Source organism: Nicotiana sylvestris, chromosome 7 (assembly GCF_000393655.2).
Source record: "Nicotiana sylvestris chromosome 7, ASM39365v2, whole genome shotgun sequence".
Lineage (NCBI taxonomy): Eukaryota > Viridiplantae > Streptophyta > Magnoliopsida > Solanales > Solanaceae > Nicotiana > Nicotiana sylvestris.
In genome coordinates, this window is record NC_091063.1 from 84,761,849 (window position 1) to 84,772,168 (window position 10,320).

The window sequence follows — 10,320 nt, forward strand, 5'->3', positions numbered from 1 at the left end:
GAATTCACAGTGTTTCCTTAAGGAATTTAACCCTCTTCTAGTACCCAATGTTGTGGATTATTTCCTCCTAGGATAGAATGAGTTACACACTGGTGTAGTGTACTTCAAACCCCAGTGTTTCAGCGAAAACAAAGTTCGGTAGCAAATCATACTTACTGTTGCTTTCTTTGAAGTTAAAATAATGCTGAAGAAAGGAGGAGAACTCAGAAAATCGTATGAAAAATCTGAGAGAATGATCTGATATATATAGCTAATATGTTGAGATTCTTCAGAAGGGCTATCATGACTGTTTAAGCAAAACGGTCATAACGTAAATGACTATTTATGCAACAATTAAAACGGGAATTCAAACCTTATTCTACTGTTGCTTTCTTTGAAGTTAAAATAATGCTGAAGAAAGGAGGAGAACTCAGAAAATCGTATGAAAAATCTGAGAGAATGATCTGATATATATAGCTAATATGTTGAGATTCTTCAGAAGGGCTATCATGACTGTTTAAGCAAAACGATCATAACGTAAATGACTATTTATGCAACAATTAAAACGGGAATTCAAACCTTATTCTTCTGTTACAAAAAACGGAAAACGAACGGGAAGGGAACTTAATTTTCCGTTACAATAAATTGACCAAATCCGAAGCCGAGCCGAGCGATGGCGCGAGGCTTGCCTTCTTCTTAACTCTTTAAGAGCTACAAGAAGAGTAATTGTATATATACCCATCAAAAATCTTTTCCTCTTCCAATATGGGACAATGTCCCTTTGTCAAAAAGGAAATCTCAAATGAAACTCAAATATTTTATTTTCTCTCCATTTCTCATTCACCAATTTTTAAGCCTATTTTAGCTTAAAACTCAACAAGAACTACTACGTCAAAAAGCAAAACAACAAATAGAAGGAAGAGGTTGCATCATGTTGCCCATGTTGAATTATAACAAGTTTATTTGACCCATTTTAACCTACTCAAGCAAAGATTGGACTGAGTCGGGTTATGACATATCTATTAATTTGGTTGTTTTGATCCATTTAAATTTGATTTTACCTACCCATTTGCAACCTCTATAATTAGCTACAATTAGATAACAATTTGTCTAAAATTATATGTAATATATTTATTGAGTTGGTGATATATTGAATTTAAATAAGTTTTTTCTTCTTCGAAACTCCCCATGAACTATACATCCTAATTTCTAGCAACGTATTTGCGACCTTATTTTTTGAAGTTTTTACATGTATCTTTACACTTGGCGTAGTTTTGAACAATATATAGTACTTGTATTAGGCCAAAAGATTGGAATAAATGATTAAATATATACATACGTTTTATTTGTAAAAATATAGAGGATTACCGTATAATATAAGATATAAGTATATAGCTGATGAAGGAAAAATAATTTTGCAGCCATACGCCCATACCTACTGAAAAAAAACTTGATTTACCCCTAATACCTGTAATGTCGCTATTTACGCTCATTTGAATAAACTCATTTTGATGGACATGATGCTGGTATTTTATGCATATTGATTGATATATAAGTGTCTTAAAACACTGTGGCCTATGTTAAGATGGTTTCATTTGTACTTGTTATTGCTCCAGACAAATTAAAGCTGTTTATATTATGAACCCCAAACGCATGTAATTTTAAGAGCTATGTGCAACGAGAAAAAAAGGTATATTAAGTTCGTATCACTCGCATATAAAGTCTTGTTGGTGATTAAATAACAACAAGATATAGCACGTATCCAAGTCACAAATATTTCATAACGAAAGTACAAATAACAGAAAAACAAAATCTGGTTGAATTAAAGTAGTTGCATATATTAACTATCATCGCTAACTTATATGCAGGCAAAAAGATTTCAACACACTTCAGCTTTATTCAAAATTCAAAAGTTCCTAAACTTAGTTTATACTCACATTAATTAGATTACAAATTTGAAACAAAAGCTTATCTGGCGATATCACTACTTTTAGAGGTTCTAATACAATAGGGGAGGTCAGTATAATATAGATAGAAGTGAAGTTAAATATTTCTCAAAATAAATGAAGGTTGATTAGTTATTTAACTAAACTATACTGCAAGTGTTAACAAGTAAAAGAAATTCATTATATTGCTTTGGTGAAACCTCATAATAATTGATGCTCTTTGAATTGTAATTTAGTTTCGTCATCAAAATTTATAATGTCTTATATATTAAGTTACTATATATTTATTTTTTCATTAAAAAGGAACTGTATAATCTTCAATATTTTGGTTTGAAATGTTTTCCAGTTCATATTTGTAGTTGCTTGCTTCTATCGGGGCAGGGGTAAGGTCTGCGTACACATTATCCTCCCCAGACCCCACTATGTGGAATTTTACTGGGTAGTTGTTGTTTTTGTTATTTGTAGTTGCTTCTGAAAGTACGATCCTAGGTAAATAGTAGAAGACACGAATTTTCTACGAACATAATTCATTGATGCCATAAACTCCAGTGCCCACTGTTGTGAAAACATGCACTAATACCACGAAATTTTTGATTTATACTGTAATTTTATGTATATTTTAAATATGTAAACTGAGGCAATCTACATAAATACATTGTGTTTAAGTTCAAAAGATTCATCATAATTAAACAACTTTTATATTCAATACTAGACGATTTTCAAATTGACCATCAATCTGTGGCACTCGTCTATCTTTTGATCGAGTTGGATTAATGATAATGTTTCATGTTTGATGCTCACATAGACAAGTTTATATAAGTATATATTATTATTTCAAATAAAAGTTAAGATAGCTTATATAAATATATAAAGCTGGGAATTGCCAGGATAATTGTCAATCCTCTAAAGTTAATATTCTTATTTTATTTATTTTTCAATTTTTATTTCATGTTTAAAAAAATTGTAGAAAACTAAAATATTATATTTATGTCATTCCTCAAATTTGCAGTTATTACTTTTTCTTGAAACGTTTCTAAAGAGACGGTTTCAAGCATTGCAAACTAATGGCTGCAAATTAAAGTTACAATGGTCATGTTTGAAATGTTCGCAGCTAACGCCTACCTCCACAAGAAGTAATGTTTCAAGAGCAATTTATGCAAATACGCATTAAACTTAAAATAATTATCCTTCTCTGCCCATTTGAAAACTATTTATAACATATAGCTATCTAAGCAAAACTAATTATCTAACCTACCTACCTACCCACCCATCCCAATTTTTTTCCCATTTGGCTTAGCTTAGCTTGATTTGGCTTGGCAATTTAATAGCTTAGTCATTTGGCCGGGTTAAAAAGAAATGGGTAGGGGAAAAAGGCATGTCACGACCCAAAATTCCAACTTGTCGTAATGACATCTAACACACTTGTTAGGCAAGCCGACAATCACATAACATCTAAACAATAAAATGGAACATGCTTTAATAAACTCAACAGCGGAAAATCTCTAAATATATGGTAAAATAACTGAAACTCTACTACAACCATCCCGAAGCCTGGTGTAAACGAGTACATGAGCACTACTAAGTATCATAAACCAAAACTCTAGTATAATTGTCTGAATAATAGAACAGTACTGAAGAAAATAAAAGGAAAGAGAGTCAAAATCTGCGAACGCCATAACAGCTACCTTGAAGTCTCCAAGCAAGTACTGACAACGATCTAGCAATCACCGCGTCCAGATATACCTGGATCTGCACACGAAATGTAGAGTATAATATGAGTACAACAGATCCAATGTACTCAATAAGTAACCGGATTAACCTTGGGCTGAAAGCAACGGCGAACTCAGAAGGATACAGTCAGAACCAATATAATGACAACACAGGTAAGATAATAACAATGATAATAAATAATTCAGAGAATTTCCATAATCAGCTCGTTCAGGGTACATAAATTTAGGCATGCTTTCAAGTTCAATAATTAAAGCCCAACACTGATAAAAATATGTCAAGTACAACTAACATGAGAAATATTACATCTCTATGCCTACATGTCAAATATGCATGTCAAATATAATGTATCACAATGATATTCACAGGTATTGATACTCTAAGATTACTCATTTTGTCTATCTCAGTTACCCACTCATCATACACACAATCACTCAGCACTGTACGGGTGCCTGACATCAATGCCCCTTACCAAAGCACGTGTAGATATCACTGTGCCTATGCTCACTACTGGTATGTCAGACTCCGGAGGGGCGGATACTGCTTAAGCGCTAATATAAAGCCTATAAGGCCTGCTGTGGCATGCAATCCGATTAACAAAATAAATAAGCCAATAAGACATGCTACGGTGTGCAACCCGATCTATAATTGTGAGCACCTAATTTTTGCCCCGCATGAAAATAATTCCTAAAAATAGACCAAAAATAATTTTTGAGGGACTTTAGAAATTTTTCTTTATTTAGTTCATTTCATGCATTTTTAATATTTTTAAATCATAGAAAAATCATAAAAAATTATCACCATTTTAATTTCATGCCTTCTTAGGTTTAATTTTCATTTAGGAATTTAATTTCATAGTTTAATTGCATTTATTAAACAAAAAATCACAAAAATTACTACAATAGTCATGTCCACATTTTAACTTTTAATTATAAATTAATTAGTTTTAAATTAGTAAAAATAAGTAAGATTAACTTTACAAAATAATTTAAGGTAGAGCCTAATTTAGGATTTTATTTAGCTTGTTTAGTTAATTCAATTAGATTTTTGAAATCAAAAGAAAGACAAAGAAAAGAAGTAGATTTGATCTTTCAATTTCGTCTGGGCCAACTTAATTTGAAGCCAAAAAATCCCAAATTACCCAAACCCATACAATTTCAGCCAACTACCCAAATACTCATTCCCCTTTATTAAAACCCTACCTCCTACACTCTAATATAAAAAATACATGAAGAGACCTAAAACAGGGAGAGGACCTTCCGAATTCCCTTCAGCAACGGCTGAGAGACCCCCCCTCCCTAGAGAGAAAAACCTCACAGCTCTTTCCCCTCTCCAAAACAGACAAAAGCCTTTCCCATTTTTTCTTCGGCATATACCTTGGTACAATCATTTGGATTTATGGAACTATTTGAGGATTCAGAAGATCCACAAGAGCAAAATGTTGCTTTTTCTTGTGTCAACCTTATAGCTAGAGTTCATTAAAAAAAATTTGGCAATGTGTTCTTGTCTTTTTCCTCATTTTGGATACAAATGTAATCCTTTTCTACTGAAACTTTAGTTATCAAGTTCTTCACCCCTACAGACAATAGGATTTGCAATTAAGCGTTGGTTTCCAATTCGACTTTAAGCTATAAACATTAGAGAAATTTTTGTTATTTCTGTGTTTTTGGCAAGCCGATTTGGTCTTCAATTTTGCGGATAGCTGTTGGAATCGTTGCTGAGCTCTAGTCGAGAACCCGTCACAAATGAATACTATCCAGAACCCGTCACAAATGAATACTGTCTAGGACCCGTCACAAATGAATGTTGTTCAGAACCCATCACAGTTGGTCATAGAACAGGCTCAGCTGCAGCTTCGCATGTGGTGGAATGATTTAGATAAAGATGACCAGAATTGGGTAAAAAAGCAGTTGGGTCCCCTTATAGACATCATGAGCATCAAACCCCGTAAGGATTTAATCAAAGCCCTGGTAACCTTTTGGGACCCTCTCCACAACGTGTTTCGTTTCTTGGATTTCGAGCTCACCCCTACTCTGGAGGAAATGGCCGGATGCATTGACTTTGGCTAGGACTTGAGGAAACAACAACTTATATTCCCGAGGGCTCCCTCTGTGCACAAGTTCTTTGATCTTCTGAATATAACTAAGCAAATGAAGAAGGCTCATGTAAGCAACAAATGTTGTTCTTTCTACTTTTTGTACTTCAGGTTCGGGCACTCAGCTGGGTTTGAAACGCATGAAAAAGGGTTAAACAACAAACAAGATAAAAGCACTTGGCAGATTCATCGTCAGTTCGCTTTCATCGTGGCATTCTTGGGAATCATGGTCTTTCCAAATGCAAAAGGGACAATAGATACTCGCATGGCCAGAATTGCACAAATCCTCACTACCAAGAAAGATCACACACTTGTTCCATTAGTGCTGGCAGACATTTATCGGGCATTGACTTTGTGCAAATCCGGGGCTCAATTCTTTGAGGGTTGCAACATTCTTCTTCAAATGTGGTTGATCGAATATCTCTGCCACCACCCCAAGTTCATGAGTTATAGTTCGGACGGGAACAACTTCATCAAGAATTATGAGGAAAGGGTGGAAGACTACAAATCTCCTGAAGGGTTTGAGGCCTGGGTATCCCATTTAAAAACTCTGAAAGAAAGTCAAATTGAATGGACCATAGGGTGGCTTCCGATAACGGAAGTCATATACATGACAGCTTCAAAAGGCTAGTTAATAATGATGGGCCTGAGAAGTATCCAACCATATGCACCGCAAAGAGTCCTAAGGAAACTCAGAAGGTATCAAGTGGTACACGAAGATATAGATTTAAGTACCCAAGTCATTAAGCTACACCCAGAAGCAACACTACCTGAGGCTTTAGTCCAACGAGATTGGAATGGTTGTCGATATCTGAAAAGTGACACCCAGGTACCGGATCTTGCAAAAGGAGAAGTGGATCCAAATTATGCTGCATGGTTTGAGAGATGGTTTTGTGCGAATGATGAGCCCGAGCCCGAGCCCGAGCTTGAGTGTCACGACCCGGATTTCCCACCGTCGAGAGTTGTGATGGCGCCTACTAATACGAGCTAGGCAAGCCAATTATTTGCACAATTTCCCTTTTTATCCATTTTATATACATTAAAAATTTCGAATTAATAACATTTAAATAGCGGAATTTAACATAAGCGGAAGAAAAAGCAATAAGCTATTAGAACATGAATCCAATACAACTGTTTGAATCTCGACTACCCAGAACTGGTGTCACAGTTTCAGAGACGGTCTAAGAACACTACAAATAAAGGCCTGAAAGAAATAAATACAAAACTGTCTCTGGAAATGCATGAAAGAAACAAGAATAGTAGATGGAAGGAGACGCCAAGGCTTGCGGACGCTTGCAGGACTACCTCGGATCGCCTGATGAACAAGAATCAGCAATCCCACCGCGGTCCGAAGTCTACAACACTGGGGTCTACACAAAAGAGTGCAGAGTGTAGTATCAGCACAACCGACCCCATGTGCTGGTAAGTGCCTAGCCTAACCTCGGCGAAGTAGTAACAAGGTTAGGACCAGACCACCAAATAAATCTGTGCAATTATATAATATAAAGCGGGAAGTAAAGCAAAAATAAACAAGTAAAGATGGGAGGGGAAACATGCTTCGGGTAATAACAGGTAAAAACAGAATATCAAGAGAATTATTAAGGAATCAAAATCCAACCACTAACATGAATAAGGAAAACAAAGGCAGATTTCACTTTCTTTTCACATCTTGTTGCAGGCGTGCAACCCGATCCCATTTCCTGTATCTCGTGGTAGGCATGCCACCTGCTCCCATTTCACTATATCTTGTGGTAGGCGTACCACCCGCTCCCATCTCATCATATCTTTGTTGCGGCGTGCAACCCGAACCACATATAATATTGTTGCGGCGTGCAACCCGATCCACATATAATATTGTTGCGCATGCAACCTGATCCATATATAATATTGTTGTGGCGTGCAACCCGATCCATATATAATATTTACAATTATAACGAGAGTCCCGGCAAGGGATCAATAAGGTCTACACTATCCCGGCAAGGGATTCGACATCATAAGTAAATACATCCCGGCAAGGGAGAAACAACTATAACCAAACTTGTTACAACTTCTAACTACCTCAGCTATAATCAAACTTATTACAACATCTAACTACCTTAGCTATAACCAAAATTGTTCCAACATCTAACTACCTCAACTATAACTCAACTAGTTCCAACATCTAACTACCTCAGCTATAATCAAACTTGTTCCACGAGAATAACCATAATCCTTACCCAACACAAAGAATCATCAACCTAAGCATCCGTAATATACATTAAGAACACAATGCCAGGGAACCACAACTAAACAATAGCCCGACAAGGGGGCGACATAATGATCTTTCCTCTTTCTCACTTTTCCTTCACAATTCACTACACAACTCGAGCCAACGCTCTAGAGGTTCAATTATTACTTATACTTTCATAATTCGTTATACAAATTGAGCCAACGCTCCTCAATGTTCATAGGTCACAATTCTTTCCACAAACTTTACACAATAATAGAAATCTTCACCAAGGCATGAATAATACAACGAAGTCATGAAAATCACAATATAAGACTCACGGTCATGCTTGACACCAACGTATAGATACTCGTCACCATGCCTATACGTCGTACTCAACAAGAAACAAATAGCAAATATGACACAACTCCTAATCCCTCAAGCTAAGGTTAGACCAAACACTTACCTCAATGCAACGAACATAATTCACGATTCAATTATAGCTTTACCCCTTGATTCCACCATCAATTCACTTGTATCTAGTCACAAGTTACTTAATTACATCAATAAATACCAAATGAATCAATCCAAATGCATAAAAATGAGTTTTCCAAAGTTTTACACAAAAAGTCAAAAACCGCCCCAGGCCCAAATGGTCAAAACCCGAGGTTCGAACCAAAACCCGATTACCCATTCCCCCACGAACCCAAATATATAATTTGTTTTGAAATCAGACCTCAAATCGAGGTCCAAATCCCCAATTTTTGAAAAACTTAGGTTATACCCAAAACACCCAATTTCCCCCATGAAAATCATTGATTTTAAGTTGAAATCATGTTAAAAGATGTTAATGATTGAAGAAAATGAGTTAAAATTAACTTACAATCGATTTGGAAGAAGAGATGTTCTTGGAAAATCGCCCAAAAGAGTTTGTGTTTTGAAAAGATGTGAAAAATGGGTTTAAAATCGCCTAAGTATAAAGTTGCAGGTCGCAGGTATGGGAAATGCGAACAGGGGTTCGCAATTGCGAACCCCGACCTCTGCTAACTTGGGAATTGCGATACAGGGTTCGCTTTAGAAAAATAGGATCTTCGCATTTGCAAACAGCTGGTCGTATTTACGACTTGGGAATTGCGACAACTTCATCGCATTTGCGACTCAAGGCTGGGACAGGGATTTTCGCATTTGCGAAAGAAATATTGCATTTGCGAGACTGAGCTGGCCTGGCTTCCTTCGCATTTGCGATCAGCCACTCGCATTTGCGATATCGCATTTGCGAGCCAGGCTTCGCAAATGCGAAGCCTGCAGGCCTGCTATGCACAGCTGAAATATGCAACTTTTCTAAGTTCAAAATGTACCCTGTGGCATATCCAAAACTCACCCGAGCCCTCGGGCCTCCAAACCAAATAAACACACAACTTCAAAAACATCCTACAGACTTATTCGCGTAATAAAATCACCAAAATAACATCATGAACATCGAATTAGATCTCAAGATCAATGAAATTTCTCAAAACTTCTTTAACATCAATTTTTTTTGAATTTAAGGTCCGAATCACGTTAAACGGATTTCGTTTCTTACCAAACTTCACAGAATTATCTTAAATCATATATAAGACCAGTACCGAGTGCCGGAACCAAAATATGGGCCCGATACCAACATGTTCTAATAAAAATTCATTTTCAAAACCTTTAAACCATTTCAAAAATAATTTTCTTTAAAAATTCATTTCTCGGGCTTGGGACCTCAGAATTCAATTCCGGGCATAAGCCCAAGTCCCATATTTTCCTATGGACCCTCCGGGATCGTCCAATCACGGGTCCGGGTCCGTTTACCCAAAACGTTGACCGAAGTCAAATTAATTCATTTTATAGTCAAAAATTATCATTTTGCACCGATTTTCACATATAGGCTTTCCGGCTATGTGCCCGGACTGTGCACACAAATCGAGGTGATGCTAAAAGAGGTTTTTAAGGCCTCAGAATGTAGAATTTCTTTTTAAAACAAGTGATGACCTTTCGGGTCATCACACCGAGTCTGAAAGGCTCGCCAAAAGACCTCATGTTCAAGCTTTTGATGATAAAATTCGGGAAAGGTTGGCTTGGGGAGAGAAGGAGAAACAATATCAAGCCATCATCCACTTTTTGCAAGAAGAATTGAGAAACGTCGTATTCAATAATGATCTACAGGCACAAGAAGTTGAAGGTGAAAGAAGAAGGTTGGCCCAAGAAAATGAAGCTCTCCGAGCCCAAGTTCAAAAAAATGAGAATAGCAGTTGAGAATCCGGGCAGAAGCAGGAAAGATGAAAGGCTTATCTACAACCTTACGCAAAAAGTACGTGACTTTGAGGATGATTTGCAAAAGG